We start from the raw sequence: 21,173 nt of genomic DNA, 5'->3' as shown, positions 1-21,173 counted from the left end.
GGGCGGGAGTGGGCGGCTCTGCTCCCGGCTCGCCCGCCCTCCCCCTCCCTCTCCACCCCCTGGCTTCTGGGTCGCTTGTCATCCTCATGGGGCGCTGGGGGGGCTGCGGCGGGCACCCCGGGCCCGGGCGCGGGCGGCACTTCCGCAAACGTAACTGCGGCAGGAAAACAAAGGCGCTGGCGGAGGGGCCCCGCCCGGCGCCGGCAGCTGCGGGGGTGCGGGCGCGGGTGCGGGGACAGGGCCGGGCCCCCCGTGCAGGCCCTTCTCCTCCGCGCTCGCCTGGCGCCCTCGCGGGCAACACCCTCAGGGAAGGGGGAGCGAGAGTCTCGGGACAGACCCAGTGACGGGCCCGGGACCGCCTGTGCGCCGGGAGGACTGAGGGCGCCATCCCGCAGGTGAATAAACAGGAAAACTGCCTCCACCCTCAGCCCTGGCCGCCCGGGCCTCCCCGCTTAACCGAATCCTGCTGTGCTCTGACATGTCCCCAGAGCCCTTTGCGGATACTAATGGGGGCTACCCACCCTTTGGGGTCCTAGTTATTCCCCACCCCCCTGTAATTTTAAGTGGGAAGGTGAAAAATTGGAAACGGAACTTACGCCTCATTTCTCTTTCTCGGAGACAGACAGACGGATTAATTCCGCTTACAGCAGGAACACGGTGCATTTTGCTTCTCCCACACACATTCAGGACCACAGGCATTTCCTTTTCGACCAAAAATATTTAATAAACACCTTACAGAGCTCCTGGAACAGATAAAACCTCGCCTGATAGTTGTAGGAAAGAACCTTAAAGTGTTGAGGTTCTGGTAACAATTGCTGTCTAGATGCGTGCGTTCTTGGGTATGTCACATCTGCCCCGGCCTCAGTTTCCTCTCATGTAAGGTTGGATAGTATGGTGGCCGGGTTTCCCCTTTGCTGTTCTAGAAGTTAAGGATTTTGTGGAAATCTAACCTCTTCAATATAGAGGACTACAAGGGATGGGGGGACAGACAGTGGGCCGACAGAGCTGTATTTAGTAGACTTCTGGGGTCGGCAGAGCATCCCTTCCCCAGGGACAAGGAGAGCTGGCCGGCTGAAGGCGGGTGCATCATTGATGGCCTCGCTGAGTAAAGTGAAAGGACAGGAACCCTAGTCATTGTTAAGACTGGCTTTTGACACCTTGAGCAGCTGGCCATTAGCAGACATCAAGACATTCTCGGTTATTTCGGTAGCCAGATGGCCTGTTTTTATCACAGGTTGGAAGTAGAATTTAGGACTGCTTAACAGCAGGCTGGGACGTTGCTCTTGAGCCCAGAGCAAGACACACAGTGAGTAGGAGAGAGGATCACATTTCCATAATGCATTAAAGCTACTAAGCATGTTCCAGTAATTTATTTCTAAGGCCCTTTGTGTTTCTGTATGGATGAGGCCAACTAAACCGTAAAGTAGAACAGCAGCAAGGTTTGCACGTTCGGTGGAAGGAGGCCCGGGACCCCCTAGTCTGCCTGGATTGCTGACAGTAAGAAGGCACTTTCTGAGCACTTACTATGTCCAAAACACCATCTTACACACTTAATTTCTCAGTCTCTGTGAGAGAAGCCTTTTCCCCAGCACTGAAAATGATGAAAAGGAAGCAGAGAAGAGTTAAAGAATTTACACAGACCACATCATCAGTGAGAGTTAGATGGGACCCCATGTCTCTGGCTCCAAAGCCTAGGAAATTTCCACACGGTGTTCCTCCTTATTCAGGACCCATTGGGCCTCACTATCCAGGCAGATTCCCTCCTTCACTTTTTGACTTTGATAGTTAACCACCTTTCAGGGTCCATATACTCCATATGTTCATATCCATGTCAGATGATCTATAATGTGCATTGCACGCACATTCATGCATATATACCTATTTGTTCTCACCATTTTTAGGTTGAAGGCAAGTGTAAGAAAAATGAAAATAACCAAAGATATATTTAGTACTAGGCCAACAGGTTTTTTTGGCTTTCTTTTTTTGATATCCAGGAAATCTTGATTTAGCAAGTTGTCGGTGAAAGGGAGATATGCAATAAATGTAAATATGTCTGTTAGCCACCTTAACGCATTGTCTTGGGAAAAGTCAAGACACAGTAAGTGAAAAGAGGAAACAGAAAAAGATATTTAGATGCATGTACTTAAACATGCACACAGGCCCTTGTACAGCTCGTTGTCCCGAAACCGTTGACATCGACGGCGTGAAGGGAGCAGGTGGGCTGCAGTGGAAGGAGAATGCTTTTACTTTTTTCCTCATGAAGTTATGTTTGGACTGTTTTTTAAGGGTCTGCCTTAGCCTGATTTGTTGCCCTAAATCCCAAATGACACATTTATGTAGTCATTAGCCTTGTTGTTGATTTCAGTAACATTTCTTTCCTAGCTGCTTGTCCCTCTCTATATTTAGAAGACGGTTATTTACTATTTTGTAAAATCGCACTGTCTTAATTTAGATGACCGGGGAGCTTTAGGAAACTCTCAGAGTCCTTTGTTAAAGCAGTGATTTCCTGGTATAGAGCCCCAAGGAGAAAACCAAACCCAAACAAAATAACCTAAATGTGAAACACCTATACCTCGAGCCTGTATATCAGTATGTATTTGCTATAGATGCTGCAACTCGTCTTGCTAGTTTCTGAGTCTAAGTAGGTCCCAAGCAGACCCACAACCCTACCTTAGCACCGACAAAAACCACGCAGAGTGTTGTATTAAAAGTAGCGTCCATCTGCCTTGGTCCAAGGTAATGTAAATGCGGCTGAGTTGAGGAAGTGCAGAGGGGTGTTTGAGGCTTGGAAATGTGAATGAGAACCTGCATTGCCCTAGGACCTGGCGGTCCTGCTGCATTTGAGGCTGGGGGGTGGGTGGGACAGATGGAATGAAACGTAGGCTCAGAGCGAACCCCGTATCCCCGAGGGAAGAAAAGGGATTGGGTAAAGAAGGGCTGAGACACCTTTTTTGACATTTGTTCTCGTGTGTTTGGGAAGGGAAGACAAATCCAGGGAACATGTCACAAATAGGAAACAGGAAAGTCCAACTTTCCTTTTAATAAAACTCAGGGGAAATCTTTTGATCTGAGACTAAGAGTGGGACTGGGGGAGAGTGGGAGTCTGGCCCTCATGAGTCAGCAGTGGCCAGAGGAGCTGCGCTGTGGCTTTGTGGAGGATAAAAGGAGAACTAGAAAGGGGAACTGGTGTTGTCTCAACAAGCCTGATTTATAGGTTAATTGTGCCAAGGGAAAGTGAGTAAGGAGCCTGGGGTGGTGGTGAGCTGCCTGTGTGGCTATGTAGAGAGACCTCTGCTGCCCAAACAGGGGCCCTCTGCCCTCCTCACGGCGCCTCAGAGTGGGCCCTGCCGCCCGTGGGGTGCTAAGCCGTAGAGGACGTCTGGAATCCAGAACAGTGGAGGAGCGGGTCCCTGGGAGCCGTGTGGCAAATTCTTGTCTCGTGACTGCATTAAGTGCTTTTAGGGACCAGATTGAGAGAACATGCTTGGGCCCAAGGTAAACAAGGTGTCTCTTAACAGAGCGAAGTCTGGAGCCCTTACCCTAAGCATTAAGCAGAACCATACAAAGGGACACGCACACCGTCCACGATTTAACAGAATGCACTGTTCCGGTCCAGCACAGTCAAGCTTCTGTGTGTGGCTGACGGGGAGCTAACAGGGAGAACCTTCTTGATTCTGTTTCAGAATAAGTTCTGTGGAGCTGGGTTTAAAGAACCAGTGAAACTCAGATTCACCTTTATGAGGGAGTTTGAATGAAATATTTTATTGTTATGCTTTCAGGGGGTAAAAATGACACACGTTTTAACTTACTGTATAATCAGGTTCCTTATGTTTTGAAGGCATGACAACTTTTAAAAATTATTTTTTATTGAGGTATAGTTAACATACAATGTTACATTAGTTTCAGGTGCATAACATAGTGATTTAACACGTCTATAGTTACACAGTGGTTACTACAGTGAGTACTAGTTACCATGTGTCACCCCACAAAGTTGTTGCAATATTACTGACTGTACTCCCCATGCTGTACTTTTCATCCCCTAATTTCACAGGAATTTATACCTCCCAATTACTAGCCCTTCAACATGCCTCCCCTGTGGCAACCACCAGTTCTCCGTGCATATAAGTCTGATTCTATTTTTTTGTTTATTCCTTCCTTTTGTGTTTTAGATGCCACATGTAAGTGAAATCATATGGTATGTGTCTTCTTGTCGGGCTTACTGCACTTAGCATAATACCCTCTGGGTCCATTCATGTCGCGAATGGCAAGATTTCATTCTTTTCTTGTGGCTGAGTAATGGTCCGTTGTGTGTATGGACACCACCTCTTCCTCATCTGCTCATCAGGTGGTGGACACGCGGTTGCTTCTGCAATTTGGCTGTTGTAGGTAATGCTGCAGTAAACAGATGCGTTTATCTTTTCGAATCTGGTTTCATTTTCTTTGGGTAAACACCCAACAATGGAATTACTGGATCCTGTGGTAATTCCATTTTAAATTTTTTGAGGAATCTCCGTAGTGTTTTTCATAGTGTCTGCACCAATTTATAGCTCATCAGCAGTGCACAGGGGCTCTCTCGCTATCATGAAGATACACAGCACTTTAAGGGTATCTCAAAGCCCTTGTAACGGGCCTTTCATTTGTCTCTCCAAGTAAGTGGGATCAGCCCAAGGTAAAGCAGACTTCAATTTAGCAACTCCCCGTGACTTTTCAAGAGCTCCAGGATCAAGGGTGTCCTGATTGTAACTCAAATGCCCTCTTTTTAAAATTTTTTTAAAAGATTTTATTTATTTATTTGAGAGAGAGAGAGCATGAGCAGGGGCAGGAGCAGAGTGAGAGAGGAGCAGGCTCCCCGCTGAGCAGGAGGCTCAGCCCCAGGCTGGATCTCAGGACACTGGAATCATGACCTGAGCTGAAGGCAGAGTCCTACCATTAATGGAATGAGCCACCCAGGCGCCCCATCAAATTCCTCGGTTTTAAAATAATGCCTCTGCTGTATTTTATTTTATTTTTTTCTTAAAGATTTTATTTATTTATTTGACAGACAGAGATCCCAAGTAGGCAGAGAGGCAGGCAGAGAGAGAGGAGGAAGCAGGCTCCCTGCTGAGCAGAGAGCCCGATGTGGGGCTCGATCCCAGGACACTGAGATCATGACCTGAGCCGAAGGCAGTGGCTTAACTCACTGAGCCACCCAGGCGCCCCCTCTTCTGTATTTTAAAAGTGATAAATGCTCATTGAAGGAAAATCCAGCAAAGTAAAAGAAAAAACTGAAGTAACGCCTGACTTCTCAGAGATAGACCTACTGGCATGTTGTTATTATTATCCTCAGGTTTTTTGCCAAACATACTTCATATGAAGTACACAAACTTGCAGGTAGAACTCTTGCAGTACACGGGGGTTTGTGTCCTGCCCCTTTTCACTTAGTGCGATGCAGAGTAGATAGTGAGCATTTCTCCGTATTCTATTAATGCCAGTCTATTGAGTTCTGTTCTGCTCTCGTTGGATGTACCACACTTCATTTAACTTTATTTAACTGCTCCTGTCCCTGACTGCCTCCTGTACTTCAGTTTGGTTATTATGAAAAGTGCTGAAATAAACATCCTTATACTTAAATTGTTGCATTCTAGAAAGGTTTTGCTCTTCTCAGTTAACGAAGTCAGCACTGAATATTTTCATTTTCAAAAGCATTGGTATGGCGTGTGTGTATTTGTACTTTAATGGGCTCGGCGATCAGTCTTTTTCTGAGAGAAACTGATAGCTTATGTTAGCTGTCTATCGGAGTTCTAACAGCACCAGAAACAAGTTAGGTTACATATACTGGAATGTGCGTAGGATATAAAGTATTGTTTTAGATGCTAGCATGTAGGGGATGTAAATAAAAATCAGAGACGGGAGCTCATGTGCTTAAATGTACTTTAAGTCTTGAGATCTATATTTTGATCTAAATTATAAATTCATAAAAGATGTGCCTGAGTACCTCTAAATTTCTGTTTAAAATACCTTGTCTTGGGGTGCCTGGGTGGCTCAGTGGGTTAGGCCTCTGCTTTCGGCTCAGGTCATGATCTCAGGGTCCTGGGATCGAGCCCCGAGTTGGGGGGGAGGTCTCTGCTCAGCAGGGATCCTGCTTAGCCCCCGCCCCCGCCTGCCTCTCTGCATACTTGTGATCTCTTTCTCTCTCTGTCAAGTAAATAAGTAGAATCTTAAAAAAAACAAAAACAAAAAAACTTATCTTATGGGTGGCTTATACTTTCCTTAGCCTTCTTAACCTCCTCAGTGTCTTAACAGTGTTGGAACAGCCAGGTAAGAACAGCAGTCATTTACTGAACAAGCTTGCATCAAATACCCCTTATAAATATAACATCATTTTTCATCTTTATGCCCACATGCACATAAGTGCTCTAATGTAATGTTTTATTACTAGTACCTGGAGTTGTGTTTTTATTTTTCCTTATAATTCTTATTTTTCCACAATCTCTTTTCCTGTGTTCCTAGTATTTTTAGATCTTGAACCCATACTCCTATGTTAATATATTTAGAGCCAGCTTTTTTCTGAAAAGATTTGGAAAAAGAAAAGTCTGTATGTATAAAACAGATTCACTTAACAAGGTTTAAAAATAAACCAAAAAGCATTTTAATAGAGTTATAATGTCTTTTTTTAAACTAATACATTTTCTCTATAAATTGCTTCTCAAGTGTAGCAAGCAAAGATTTATTGAGAAAAATCTTTCGCTAAAACTGTAAGCAGATCACTTCTTTCAGTATCAACCTTTTAAAAACCTTTTGTTTCATGCTTTGAAAATATAAGTCTTAGATTTTCCATGTTGGCTTCTTGGCAAAGAAACAAAGGTTGCATTTATATTCATTGAAACAGTAAATCATTTCATAATAGAGATTGATAATAGGGAGGTAAGTGTTGACTTGCTGAGGTGGCCAGGTTCCCTGTGGTCTGGGCTGGGGCTGGCCGGGTTCCACCTGCCCCCTGCGCGCCTCTCTCTCTCTCTCACCCTGTGCCTCTTCTGGTGCCTGGAAGCTGTGTGAAGACTCCGTTCGGTGTCAGTCGATTCTCCAGGCTCTCACATGGGAATAACAGTGCGTGTAGGGTTCCCTGTCCGAGAAAAGCGAAGAAGAATTATATTGACATTTGAAACTGAGCAGGCGGCTTCTGGGTGAATATGTGTTTCGCTTTCAGAGACTTCTGGGAAAGACTGCACGGCCCCCCAGGTGGGAACCCGTGGCCCGGAGGACCTGAGGGGCCGGGACGGCGCGCCGGCCGCTGCGGCTGGAGGGGAGTGACAGGAGCGCTCTGGATGGGCCTGTCTGGGGAGACCGTAGTCGGTGTGCCAGACTGCAACACAGGATTCCCTCTGGTTTAGAAGTGATGCACTCGCGGGCTGGGCACCTGCTGGCCCGGCCGATCTCGGGATTGTAAGTTTGAGTCTTATGTTGGGCGTAGAGATTACTTGAAATAAAATCTTAAAAATAAATAAATAAATAAAAGGTAGGTACTCTGTGACACCCCCGGGGCTCCAGCCCTGCTCGCGGAGTGGCTCAAAGGGAGCCCTTGCCAGGCTCCAGCGGCTGCTGGCCGGTGAACGCGGGGACCCTCTTCCTCCTGTACTTGTGCTCAGCGTCCTCCACTGCCTTTGCTTTCTGGCTGGTGCCGGTGGCTCAGGGAGGGGCTGTGCGGGGTCCTCGTGCACAGAGCTCCCAGGGCCTGTCCCCACGGGTAAAGCAGCACGAGCTCCTGCAGGTCCACTGGCTCCCGCCCGGCCCAAGCACCCACTGCTTTCTGCTCCTGCTGGAGAAGCTCGCGGGATCGAAGTAGCTTAAAACGAAATTCTGTTCCTGGTGTGATTTGAGCTGCTCACTGACTCCTCACGCTGGGCTTATGAATAAAGGCGTGGAAGGAAGCCGGGTTCTGGGCCCGTTTCACATTGGCCCTGCAAGCTCCCGGCCCAGGCCTTCACCAGGAACCCAAAGCAGACAAATAGGAATTTGCCTCCATGATGCTCGCCAAGGTCTAAGGCCACCAATTTTTGAATCATATTTCGTGTGACTTCCACAAAGTGAAAGTGAAAATCCACTCGGCTTACTGCTGAGCCACATTTAGGATTAAAGACTGTTTCCTCCCCCACAACCACACCCTCGAGAGATGAGAGTAACTGGTTCTTTCCTCTCTCTCAGCTGTGGAGGGGAATGCACTGAATTTCAGCTCCTGTCCGTCATGGTTATATAACTGAAATGTTCCTACAGGTGGCTCTATTCTAAATGAATAGGTATTTCTGGCCGGGAGATACCTGATTACCATTCCAGTCCCTAAAGAACACTGTGTCTCTTGGGAGCCAGTGTGCTGCTCCTCACCTCCACACCCCCACCCCCGGAAGAAACTAGACTGACGATACAGAAATCAACAGGAACGTGAATTCACTCTTGCTTTCTCTAAAATAAATTAATAAATCTTTAAGAAAAAACGAAAAATGCTTTTTCACACATTATTTCATTTAAGCCTTGGAAACCCTCTTGGGTTTGTGTTTTGATCCCCATGTTACAGTGAGTAAAGTGAGGCTCAGAGAAGCACAGATCCGTCGAGGCCAGGAGAGCACCCGGAACTTCTCTCTGCACTTCCGAAGTTTAATTTCTGTCACATTAAACTTCAGTAAAACATCCATCAGGCTCCAGTATCTGCCATCAGGTGCTTGTCAAAAATAATCTTTATTGTGAGCTTAGAGGAGTAAAGGGAATATGCTTACTACCAGATCCCTCATTCAAGTAGTTTATAATCTAGTCGGGAAGACAGGAAATACCTATAAAAACAATCAAATCATCCTCAAATCATCCACAAGTCTGCCACAGCTCAGGTGTGAGAGTCATCAAAGGAGTTTCTTTTATTTCCAGATGTTAATAAAAGATTGTGTTAAATGCAATTCATAGAGACTATCTAAAGCAATTCTAGGGTCACTCGGGTCCCGGGCTTAGTCGGTTAAGTATCTGCCTTTGGCTCAGGTCATGATCTCAGGGTCCTGGGATCGAGCCCCGCATCGGGATCTCTGCTCAGCGGGGAGCCTGCTTCACCCTCTCTCTCTGCTGCCTCTCTGCCTACTTGTCATCTCTCTCTCTCTCTCTCTGTCAAATAAAAAAAAAAAAAAAAGACCAGTACACTAATATAAAAGATCAAATGTTAGGAAATCCTTAGGGGTTTCTGTAGTAAAATACTGCCACTCTGTTTCCCACTCTAAAGCTATAATGATCTTCATAAAATACAAACATGGCCATTGTATTCTAACTCTCCGGTGGCTCTCTGTCGCGCCCAGAATGAATAATACCAAGTAGTTCCCCCCATAGATCAGGTGCCGTAAGAGTTCCGTGTTACGTTTTTTCATCCTCCCCCACCCAAATGGAGAAGTATTATTAAATTCCTCATTTTGTAGATGAGGAGACTAAGAGAAGTAGCTTCCTCAAGGCCACAACTAGTCGGTGACAGAGCCAGGATTCCCGTCGCTGCCAGTCTCTCATCCCCTACTCAGCCACCCCTTCGGGGCGTGTAGAAGGCCCTTCCGGATCAGGCCCTCCCCTGCGCCTCCTCCTGTGGGCCACTCTCTCATCCTTGGAGACCTCCGCATGGCCCCTCGAGAGATGCCTGTGTTAGCTGTGCTTGCTCCTGCTTTAGCAGACAGCATGGCGCCCTGTGGCTGTGGTCGCCCTCTCTTACCACTGGACTGGACAGCAAGGACTTGGTCTTCACCTTTGGAATTACTGATCACCAAACACGCATCCCGTCCAGTGGTTGGTGCTGAGTTTATATTTGTTGGGTTAAAGAGCCTCTTTAATTTTCAGTAGAAGCCTCTAACGTGGTAGTCTGTGTTTCCTCCTGTCACCTCTTGGTTGATGTCTAGGGCCTCTGTGATCTGTTCCTGAGTGCTACCCTCAGGTGCCCCTCGGCCCCAGCATCAGCATTTTCAGGCTCTCCTGTGGTCTCTTCTTTTCCTCTATCGTGGAATAGTTTTCCCATTCATCATTGCCCAAGGCAAACCCTACACATCTTTTGGGGTTCAAGTTAAGTTCTTCATTCTCTTGACAACATCTGTGTGAAGTTCGGGCTCTCTGCTCTGCTCGAAGCTCCAGAAGCACCGCATTGTCTGTGACTTTTCCCGTTAATTACTCTGTCCTCTGTAGCTTCCGTTATTCTTGTCACTTGCCATTTAAATCCTCGTGTTTTGGGGTCATCTTGTCAACTGTGAAGCAAGCCTTTGAGGCCCAAGACCATGTTTTGGACGTCCCTGTCCAGTAGCCGCACGGTACCTTAAGACACAGCCCCGCACAAGCTGTCTGGTGTGAGCGTGAGCTCTGCTCCCTGCTCCCTGCTCGCTCGACTCCCGGCTCCCTGCTCCCTGCTCGCGCTGGGCTCCTCATTTTCCTTCTCTGGGGCTCGCTGGCCTCATTGTGAAGTTGGGAAAGTAATCTGACCCCAGAGAACTGTTGAGATGATGAAATGAGTTAATACATTTTAAACCTATAGCAGCTATTCTTTAAGCCTTGTTGTGTTGTAGTGAGTAGTAACTGTGATGCTAACATAGCCCACTGAGCCCTTATTAAAATACAAATATGTCATCAAGATGGCCAGCCAGGAGGTATATATTCGCCACTGTATGAGTCAGGTTGTTTGTCACCCAGCAGACAGGTTTTGCTATGAGCCTGGGAAAGGTCCACCAAGAATAACCGGGAGGCACTTTCTGGGAGGAGTTTCCTTCCAAGGGGAACCATGCTGGCAGCAGCTGTGTGGAGCAGTGAGTGACTGGAGGGCTCAAGCGGGACCTGGGGGGATCTGGCTGGGCTGACAGGACTAGAACCAGTTTGGCTCTTTTACAACTTGGTTTAGCCATAGAAGAGCCATGTCAAAGTGCTCCAGAAGGAAGAAGGATTCCAAAATAGTCGTTCACCTCTGTGGACCTTAATGCCCTTGTAGCTTGGGTGACTATTACAAAACCAAACTTGTGTTTCTTTTTCATAACATCGGCTAAAGGTCTAGCAGATGCTCAAGCAATCATTATGGGAAAAAGATCTGTTGGAATTGACATTGAATGCTAAATAAGCCTCTGAGGGAAGCTCTTTCTGGAAAATCTGGGGGGTGAACTCAATGTTCAAGATGCAGTGGCTGAAAACCAGGACTGTTGGTCTCGTTTGGGTGGTTTCTCTGCGTCTGTATCACTAATACAGTGCGGCAGTAGTTAGAGACCTGCCCTGCTGCTCACATCGTGTAAAGGCCTAGAGAATGGTCGGTGACAGTTGACAATGTAGAGCCGGGTCTCAGGGTTCCAAGTGTGGATTTTCCCATTTTGCAGCCTCTCTACTGGTCTCTGAGCAACATCAAGCTGTGACAGAAGTGGTACTGAGAGGGGACTGGCCTTTCTGTGTTAGCCGGTCACTGCTTCCTCTCTGTCACTGAGAGTCATGTTGCTGCTCTGTTATAATGTTTGTAAATCTGGCCTTTGACAATTGCTACTCCAAGTGAAATATTCAGGTTTAAGGTGTTTTTCCCCCTGAAAAGCTGAATCCAGTTCCATACTCACGTATTTGTGGTTACTCGGTATAGGCTTGAGTGGTTTCCAGTTAAACACAAAATGGTGGTAGCTATCAATTTTAGCAAGAATTATTTCATCACTGTCATCAGTAATTCAGAAATACCTGCTGATTGAATGACTCAGTGTAAGTACCAGTGGAACGTGTTTCCACGTTTAGAAGGCTGTGTTCTATTTTCCCAGTGACGGTGTTGGTTACTATCATTAGAGAGTGCTCGGTGAGAAAAATTTTTGGCTTTTCTAATAATAAATAAAAGCCCTTCTTATCCAAGTAGTATTAACTGTAAGTCTACAGTACAGATTTCCCAGAGAAGTTCATAAATTTAATTCTGTGTCTGAATTGAAATGTCTTCTCTCCTTTTTAGAAGTTGCTTTTAAAAAAAATCTAAAAAAAAAAAAAATGCTCAGAAGTTTAAACAAAGTGTTAGCTGAATGGGTTCATATTGTTAGACTACTTAATAAACAGTACCTCCCCTTGGGGTAAACAGATAAAGTACTTCATCCAGCATATAAATATTTTTACTGCTCTTTATACTTGCTCTATCAATCCTTATGGCAAATGAAATGTAATCCAAGTCAGCCAAAGCATGCCCTACTTTAGGGCATATTTTAATTTTATTAAAATACAGAGTTTGTTTTGGCTCATTTGCTTCTCTTTGTCCCCGATCCCATGATTGTACAGATGACTGCATGTGAACTGTATTGTGTTACTGTGTTTTTTTAATTTAATTAATTAATTAATTTTTAAAAAAAATTTTATTTATTTATCTGATAGACAGAGATCACTAGTAGGCAGAGAGGCAGGCAGAGAGAGAGGGAGAAAGCAGGCTCCCCACTGAGCAGAGAGCCCGATGCAGGGCTCGATCCCAGGACCATGAGATCATGATCTGAGCCGAAGGCAGAGGCTTAATCCACTGAGCCACCCAGGGGCTCCTAGTAACTGTGTTTAAATGTGATTGTTTGGGTTCCTTTTCCTCAAAATCAAAATATAACCTGAAAAATATTGAGACTAAACATTAGTGTCCTGAACTGAAACTAAAAGTTTTTGTTTGTATTTTTAGAATTAAAATTCCTTTTTTAAAAAAAATTAATTTATTTATTTTCAGCATAACAGTATTCATTATTTTTTCACCACACCCAGTGCTCCATGCAATCCGTGCCCTCTATAATACCCACCACCTGGTACCCCGACCTCCCACCCCCCGCCACTTCAAACCCCTCAGATTACATCCAGTAACTCTTATAAGAATTAAAATTCTTATAAGAGTTACTGGATGTGACATTCATACAAAGGTACTGCCTGTTATAGAAGACATTCCAGTAACTTTGCATTTGTTGGTACTTAGAGAACTACTTAACATCTGCACTCACGGAGTAAGAAATTTTTCATGGTCTTATGATAATAAAAAAATCTTGACTAAGATGGTGAGGAAAGAGTGGTTTGGGAGAAAGTCGTTCATCAAGATTGTAATCGACGGTCGAATGGAAGGTATTTTGCAACTTTGAGTTAGCATTTGGGCATGGGTTCTCAGCATGGCTTGGACAAACCAGAGACTTAACGCCCTTTTAAAAGGACTTGGTGTCCTTCTGTGACCTACTCGTTAAAGACTCAGCAGCTGATCTATGGAGGATAATTAATTAAAGCCCACCTGATTGGAGTTCAGGTCGGAATTCATTGTGTACAATTCTGAAAACTGTTTTTTGTCTGGGGTACAAGGGCATGGTAGCTGCTTTTAACTATTGTCTTCTGTAGAGATAAAGCTCGTAAGACGGCACATTTCCTTTTTAGTCTTGAGTTTTATTTTTTAAAGCAGAGAGGCATGCACCATTTTTTAAAAAAGAAGAACAAGTTTAAAAAGCTTGTTTAAAAGTAAAACAACAACCAGATTCTACCTTATCGCTCATGTCCCCTGTCAGAGGCAACTGCTTCCTCTGCATTTTGGGCTGCTGTTGTGATACTCACCTGTGTATTTTGAAATAGAACGCTTGTATTCTTGAAATCTTCATTTTTGAGTAAAAGCATTAGCTGCTGTCTTCTCACCGTGGAAGATACGGAGTTAACTCTTCTCTGCCGCCCCAACTCTGGGTGCCTGCTCAGCCGCCTCCTTCCGCATCTTCCCAGTGTGCTGATGTGGCAGTTTCGGCAGTTCTGTGAGTTCGGACTGTTTGCATTAGTGTATGACTGTAGTCACAGCTGAGACTTGGAGCAAACTCGGATGATTTTCTTTTCCTGTGCAACCTTTTGTTTTCCTGTGATGTCGTGCTTACTTCGCTCTCCCTGTACTTACACTAATTCACCCCTAAACTCCTCCATCATCTGTGATTCCTCCTGGGACATTCCGATGTACTGTTCCTGTCGGCGTCATCTCGCTGTCCGAGGCCATCTGGGAGCCTCCCACGCGCCTCCCGCTCCACCCGTGGCCCTGGGGCTCTGGCGCGCGGCTGTCACGCGGGACCTGCAGTCACCAGCGTGCCTGTGTCCCTTTGCCTCTCTCCCATGTCAGGTCTTTTGTGTCCTGTATCCCCGTCTTTCTCTTGATTTCATCCCTTGCTTGGTGGCAACCTGAGAAAGGACAAAGAAGTGGTATGTTCCTTGAGAAATCACATAGGTCAATGTCTTCACTTCACCTACGAACCTGAATACGATTTGGCTGCCCATAGCTCCCACCGTTGTTGTTGAGAAATCTGGAGTCATCTCTGGTTCCCGATCCTCTGAGGTTCCCGATTCTCTGAGGCTTTGTGGGGTCATGTCTGTGTCCCAGTGCTCTGAAATCTCCACCATGTGCTTCGCCCTGGGTCTGTTTTATTCTCTGTGCTGGGCCCTCAGTGCGTCCTTTCCGTCAGATAATTTATAGCTCTCAGTTCTGAGAAATTTTTTTTGGATTAAAAAAATTTCCTTTTCTTCCTTTTCTCTATTTTCTCTTCTTGGAGTTCCAATTTTTTAGATAGTTGGCCTTCTGGATGACCCTATATTCGCCTTGTCCTTTTTCTCCTACTTTCATCTCTTTTCTTTTTTTCCGTCTTATTTTAAGAAGCTTCTTAAGTTTCATTCTTAATTTCATTAAACTTTTCTTTTTTTCCAAAAAAAGAAAAGAAAAAAATGATATACCCATTGAATACATCCATATGTTAAAGACCCAGATCAAAAAATCATAAAAATTCTTAGTACCCTAGAATACCATGTAGTCACTACTTTCCCCAGGGAGAGCTACTATTTTAAAAATTAAGCTTTTCGTTTTGTGATAACTGTGGATTCACATACAGTTGTAAGAAATAATACTGGCGGCCTATGTATCCTGTGCTCACATTTCCCAGGGGTAACATCTTGCACACATCTTGTCGTACAACACCACAACCAGGGTACTGACACGAATATGGTCAAGATATAGGATGATGTATCACCTCCTGAGCTTCTCATGTCTCCCTCTTGTGGCTGCCACCTCTTTCCTCCTGCCTCTGCTCTCGACGGACCCCCCCCCCCATCCTTTATGCGCTCTCCATTTCAGTAATTTGTCGTTCCAAGATTGATATGTGAATGGAATCATAGTGTGTAATCTTTCAAGATGGGCCTTTTTTCATTCTTCACAGCCCTCTGGAGATCTGTTCAGGTGACTGTATGTACCAGTAGTCTGTTCCCTTTTATTGCTGTGTTGTAGTCCATGGCCTGGATGTGCCACGACTTGTAGAACTGTCTCTCTGCTAAAGGACATCTGGTTATTTCCAGTTTGGGGTATCACAAATAAAGCTGTTAACAGTATTTGTGTCTTGTTTTTTGTGTGAACTGTTTTCATTTCTCAGGTATAAATGCCCAGAAGTGCGATTGCTCAGTCATATGGTCGTCATGGTTTTGATTGTCAAGAAACTGCCAAACTGCTTTCCAGAGTGGCTCTACCATTTTGTGTCCCCACCAGCAATGCATGAGTCAGCTGGTTTCTTCCTCTCCTTTTCAGAATTTGGTCTTGCCACTATTTTTACTTTAGCCTTTGTTACACATGTGTAGTGGTATGTTTTTAATTAAATTTACATTTCCCTAATGGTTAATGACAAGGGACATCTTTTCCTATGTTTATTTGCATCTGTGTATCTTGTATCTCCTCTTTGGTGAAAGGTCTTGTGTCCATTTTCTAATTGGATTGTTTGGATTCTTTTTTTTTAACTGTTGAGTTTTGAGAATTCTTTACATGTTCTAGATACTAGTCCTTTGTTGAATGTGTCTTCCAAACATTTTCTCCTATTATAATTTGTCTTTTCATTCTCTTAATAGAGACTTTTATAGAACAAGATTTTTAATTTTGATGAAGTCTGATTTAGCAATTTTTCCTTTTATGAATCATGCATTTGGTGTTAAGTCTAAGAACTCTTTGTCTAGCACTAGAGCCTAAAGATTTTTCTCCTAGTTTTTTTTTTTTTTCTTAAAGTTAGGTGTTTCTACATTTTACATTTAAATCTATGCCCATTTTGAGTTATGTTCATATAATATTCATATAAGGTGTGAGACTTAGATTGATGTTCATATTTTGCTTGTTGATATCTAATTGCTCTGGTACTATTTGTTGAAAAGGTTATCTTCCCTCATTAAATTGTTATTGTGGGTGCCTTGGTGGCTCAGTTGGTTAAGCGACTGCCTTCAACTCAAGTCATTATCCTGGAGTCCCGGGATGAGTCCCACATCCAGCTCCCTGCTTGGCAGGGAGTCTGCTTCTCCCACTGACCTTTCTCCACTCATGTTCTCTCTCATTCTCTCTCTCTCTCTCAAATAAATAAATAAAATCTTTTAAAAAATTAAATTATTTTTGCATCTTTGTGAAATATCATCTTGACATATTTATATAGATTTATTCCTGGGCTCTGTGTTCTGTTCCATTAATCAGTGCGTCTGTTCTTCTGCCAGTGCCACATAGTTGTGATTATTCTGTAGTCGAAATAAATCTTTTTTTTCAAAGTTGCTTTAGCTGTTCCTGTTCCCTTTTTTTCCATAGATTATTCATAGGGAATCTTCTCTGTAGCTACAAAAAAAATCTTGTTCAGATTTGGGTAGGGATTGTGTTAAACCTGTGCATAAATTTAAGGAGAATTGAAATATTTGCTATGTTGAATGTTCTGATTCATGAACATCATTTGTCTCTCCTTTTATTCTTTTAAGTGGGCTCCATGCTGGGCCCAATGCAGGGTTTGAACTCATGACCCTGAGATCAAGACCTGATCTGAGATGAAGAGTCATATTCTTAACCGACTGAGCCAACCACACGCCCTGTCCATTTATTTAGATTTTTATTTCTTTCATCAGCATGTGTAGTAGCTTTCGGCATGTAGTCCTTTGCATTAACTTATATTTAAATATTTCTTCTTTCTAGTAGATTTTGTAGATTTCCTGGGACTTCCTATGCAGACCATGTCTGCTGCAAATAGATACCATTTCTTTCTTTTTGATTTGTATACCTTTTGTTTTCTTTTTTTGTCCTTACTGAAATGGCTAGAGCTTCCAACACTACATTGCATAAGACTCGTAAGACCAGATGGTCTTGCTTGTCTCCTATCTTAGAGAGAAAGCATTAAGTGTAATGTTACCTATAGATTTTTGTAGATGATCTTTATCTAACTGAGGAAGTTTCTCTCTATTCCTATTTTTCTGAGACTTTTCATGAATGAATGTTTAATTTTGTCAAAAACTTTTTCTGTACTAATTAATAGGATTATGATACTTTTTTTTGTTAGTTAATATGGTGGATTTACATTGATTGGTTTTCAAATACTGTAACCAGCTTTGTATCCTTGGAATAGATCTCAGTTGGTTGGTCAAAGTGTACCATTCTTTTTATATATTGCTAAATTTTCTTTTCTAATATTTTAGTAAGGATTTTTGTGTTTATGTTTATAAGGAATATTGTTCTGTAGCTTTCTGGTGTTTGGGCTGTTTTTCTTATGGATATAAGATTTTGGGTTGACAATTGTATTATGCCACTTTCTTCTGATGCACACGGTTTCTGATGAGAAATTTGCTATCATTTGAATTGTTTTTCCTATATTGGGAAATTGTGAGTATTGTCTCACTGCTTTCAAGATTTTTTTTCTTTGTCTTTGGTTTCCAAGTTTGACTATGATGTGTCTTGGTGTGGGTTTCTCTTGTTTGGAGTGCATTCAGCTTCTTGAATCCGTAGGTCTTTTGCCAATTTGAGAAGTTTTCAGCTTTTATTTCTTTGAGTAATTCAGCCCTGCCCTTTTCTTCTCCTTTCAGGACTCTAATGACATGACTGTTCAATCTTTTGTTATAATCGCATAGGTCCTTAAGGCTCTGTTAATTTTTTTTTCCAGTCTGTTTTCTTTCTGTTGTCAGATTGTGTAATTTCTATGTTCTGTCTTTCATTTGGCTCATTTTTCCCTCTCTCCTCCATTCTGCTGTAGAGTCCATCCATTGAATTTATTTTATATTTTGGCTATTGTCTTTTCAAGTTCTAAAATTTCCATTTTGTTTCTCTTTATACATTATATCTCTTTCTGAGACTTTCTATTTCTATGCTTCAATTTTCTCCTTTCTTTCTTTTCATTTTTTAAAGCATGTTTTTAATTGCTTTTTGAAGCATTGTTTGAAGTCTAACTGGTTCTTGGTATGCATTATTTTTGTTAAAACTTGGAATTTGGGGTATTATGTTATGAAACTCAGGATCATATTTAAGCCTTCTATTTTAGCTAGATTTTTCTGACATGCTCTAGCAGGTGATTTGGAGATATTGCCTCATTACAGCTCGATGGATGTTGAAGTCCAGGTTCCCCACTCACCATCTTTTGGGTGAAGGAGCTCCTTATTACTGTGAAGTAGAGATGGGTGCTCTGGCTCACCATTAGGTATCCACAGACACTTCCCTGGCTGGGAGAAATAGGAGTGCCTCATTACTGCTTCCTATGTGGTTTCCACTGATACCACAGTGGGGGTGGGGAGAGGAATCTTGTTATTGCTGGGTGGTGGGAAAAGTTACGAGTCTCTACTAGGCCTCTTCTGATACCACCCCGGGTAGAAAAGTAGGGATACCTTGTTACTAGTAGGTGGGGATGTAAGTCCAGGATCCCCCAGTGTTCCCCACTAATGATGTCTTGGGGGCATGACCTCATTACCACCTAGCAATGATGAAAGCCCCAGCTCCCTACTTGGTGGTCTCTGATATCACCTCAGTTTAGGGGTCGGGGTGCCCTGTGATAGCTTGGTGGAAATCTAGGCTCCCCCTGTAGCCTTTGCTGGTGGGGGTGGGAGTTAAGACACATTATCCCCCAATCCCAAATCCCACTCTGTGCTATTTGGCTGGAGTAGAGCTGGTATTATCTAAAGTTTTCTGTTTTTCTAGGCTGCAGTTTTCCTCATCCTTTAGCCAGAGAGGACTTCGTGGGGTTTTTGTTTGTTTATTTGTTGTTGTTTTGTTTGGTTGGGGGCTTTATATTGTTTTGTTTTTTGGTTTGCACTCATTGGAATTTCCAAGTCCTTTAGCCCCATTCATCCCCATGTTGTTCTTTGGGTAGAAAGGTCCCTAACTTGTTATAGTTCCATAGGTCCTTGAGTTCTGTTAATTTTTTTTTCCAGTCTGTTTTCCAGCTGATTTTTCCCAGCCTTTTCTGTCTATCTCTCAAAGTCTTCTGTATTTGTTTTCTATATAATGTCCAAGATTTTTAGTTGTACTTAGCAGGAGCAGTAGAAATAGTAGTACTTAATCTCTTTGGAAGCAAAAATCAACCCTGACTTTTAATACCACAAATTAGTTTTGCTTGCTTTTGTAACTCTCTATAAATGCAATCATATGGTATATGTTCTTCTGCTTCTTGCTTTTCTCAGTCCATATTATGTTTGCGAGATTTATCTCTATCATTGTGTGAAACTGTAATTGTTCCTCTTTTACTGCTGTACAGTATTTCATTACATGAATATAGCATAGTTTATGTATTCTGCTATAGATAGGTTATTCCCAGTTTTGAGCTATTAAAATTGTTCTGCTGTGAACATTTTTTTAGATGTCGTTTGTTGAATATATTACTATTAAATAAACATCGAGGAGTTGTCATCAGGTAAACCTTCAGGTTTGGTAGCTATTTCCAGTTATCAAAGTAGTGTATCAATTTACATTCCTAACAGCAACCTATGAGAGTTCCAGTTGCTCTACATCCTCACCAAAACTTGGTATTATCTTGTCCTATTTATTTTAGCCATTCTGGGAATATGTTGTATTATTGCATTCTGTTTTAATTTGTTTTTACTGCTTGTTTGACTCAAGCTGAGCATGTTTTTACATATTTATTTTCCATTTGCATAAGCTCTTTTGTGAAGTGACTGTTTAAGTCTCTTACTCATTTTTCCTATTAGACTACCTGACATTTTTCTATAGATTTTTAAGAATTCTTTATATATCTAGAGATATTCTTTTGTCACATATATATAATATTCATCCTCACCAGAATACCTTATTTTACTCTTTGGCTTGACTTTTCCATCTCTAATATTGCCTTTTGATGAAAAGAAGTTTTTAATTTTAATGTAGTCCAATTTACTTTTTCTTCCTTAACATGGAGCAGTCTTACATCCTATTTAGTAAGTCTTCTTCTATGCTAAGATCTTCAAGATATTTTTCTGTTTACAGTCTATGAGGAGTTGATTTTTGTGTATGATGTGAAGTAGAGGATCTGTTTATTGTTGTTGTTGTAAGTAGTCACCTTAAATTCTTCTTTTACATCATCCCTTACTTTATCATTTATGCTTTTTTCCCACAAAAAATTTCCATAACTTTTTCTTTCAAGCATTCCTTTTCTTCCCCTTCATCCTCTTTTTCTTGAAAAATAAGTATTATCTTATTTTTGTTTCATAGTTGCATTTCTTTTCCTATTTCTGAAAATAATATATTTAGGAAATATTTTCCTCCTCACACAGCTCCTATTTTCTCCAGGTTGATTTTTTGTTTTTGTTTTGTTTCTGACTTTCATGGAAGGTACTCTCTTCAGACATCTTACGGTTCTGGATGGCTGCCCATATTTAGTGGCAAAACTCCATGACTCTGAACTTCCACATAAAGTGATTGGGTGGGTGGTTTAGTGGCTTTAGAGGCTTTGGTGTCGAGATCCTCAGAGAACCTTACAGTTTCCTGCCTGGAGGATGATAGCCTTGCCAGCCTCTGGAAACCTTGTGAGGGAAGTGGGATGGGGGTTCGGGGCAGGGCTAAGGTTTGGAATCAGTATGTATGTGTTCACTTAATGCCCTGTTTGCAGTACGGTACCCCTGCTCTCAACTCCAGCTGTTTCTGTACGACAGCAGAACCTGTTTTATTCTCTCCAGAGGGAAAAACAGTCTAGTTGTCTGGTTTGACATGTGGAGTAGAGAAGGGCACTGAATGATCTTAGCTGGAGTTTAGGCTTTCAGTCAACTCCATTAGCAGCAGCCTCCCCTTCTTGCCTCTACACACACACACACGTACTTCATCCTAATGTGACCAACCCATGAGACTTTGAAGGATTCAGAGTAATAAATTCTGTTACTGGCTTTCCCCACTGTCAACCAAGGTTTCAGTTTTCTAAGATCTACTAAGTTATTTACCAACTGTCTAATTATATTCTGGCTTCCAGAATCTT

General features: G+C 42.9%; 1 protein-coding gene across 3 annotated transcripts in view; it reads left to right on the top strand.

Moving 5' to 3' along the window:
- Positions 1–21,173, top strand: part of MFSD6 (major facilitator superfamily domain containing 6) — a 70,904-nt gene that overhangs the window by 2,191 nt on the left and 47,540 nt on the right. The window lies entirely within an intron of this gene.

The sequence above is a fragment of the Mustela nivalis genome (assembly GCF_964662115.1).
Source record: "Mustela nivalis genome assembly, chromosome: 11".
In the NCBI taxonomy this organism is placed as follows: domain Eukaryota; kingdom Metazoa; phylum Chordata; class Mammalia; order Carnivora; family Mustelidae; genus Mustela; species Mustela nivalis.
Note: the sequence above shows the minus strand (reverse complement) of the source record. Positions and strands in the feature narration are given on the sequence as shown.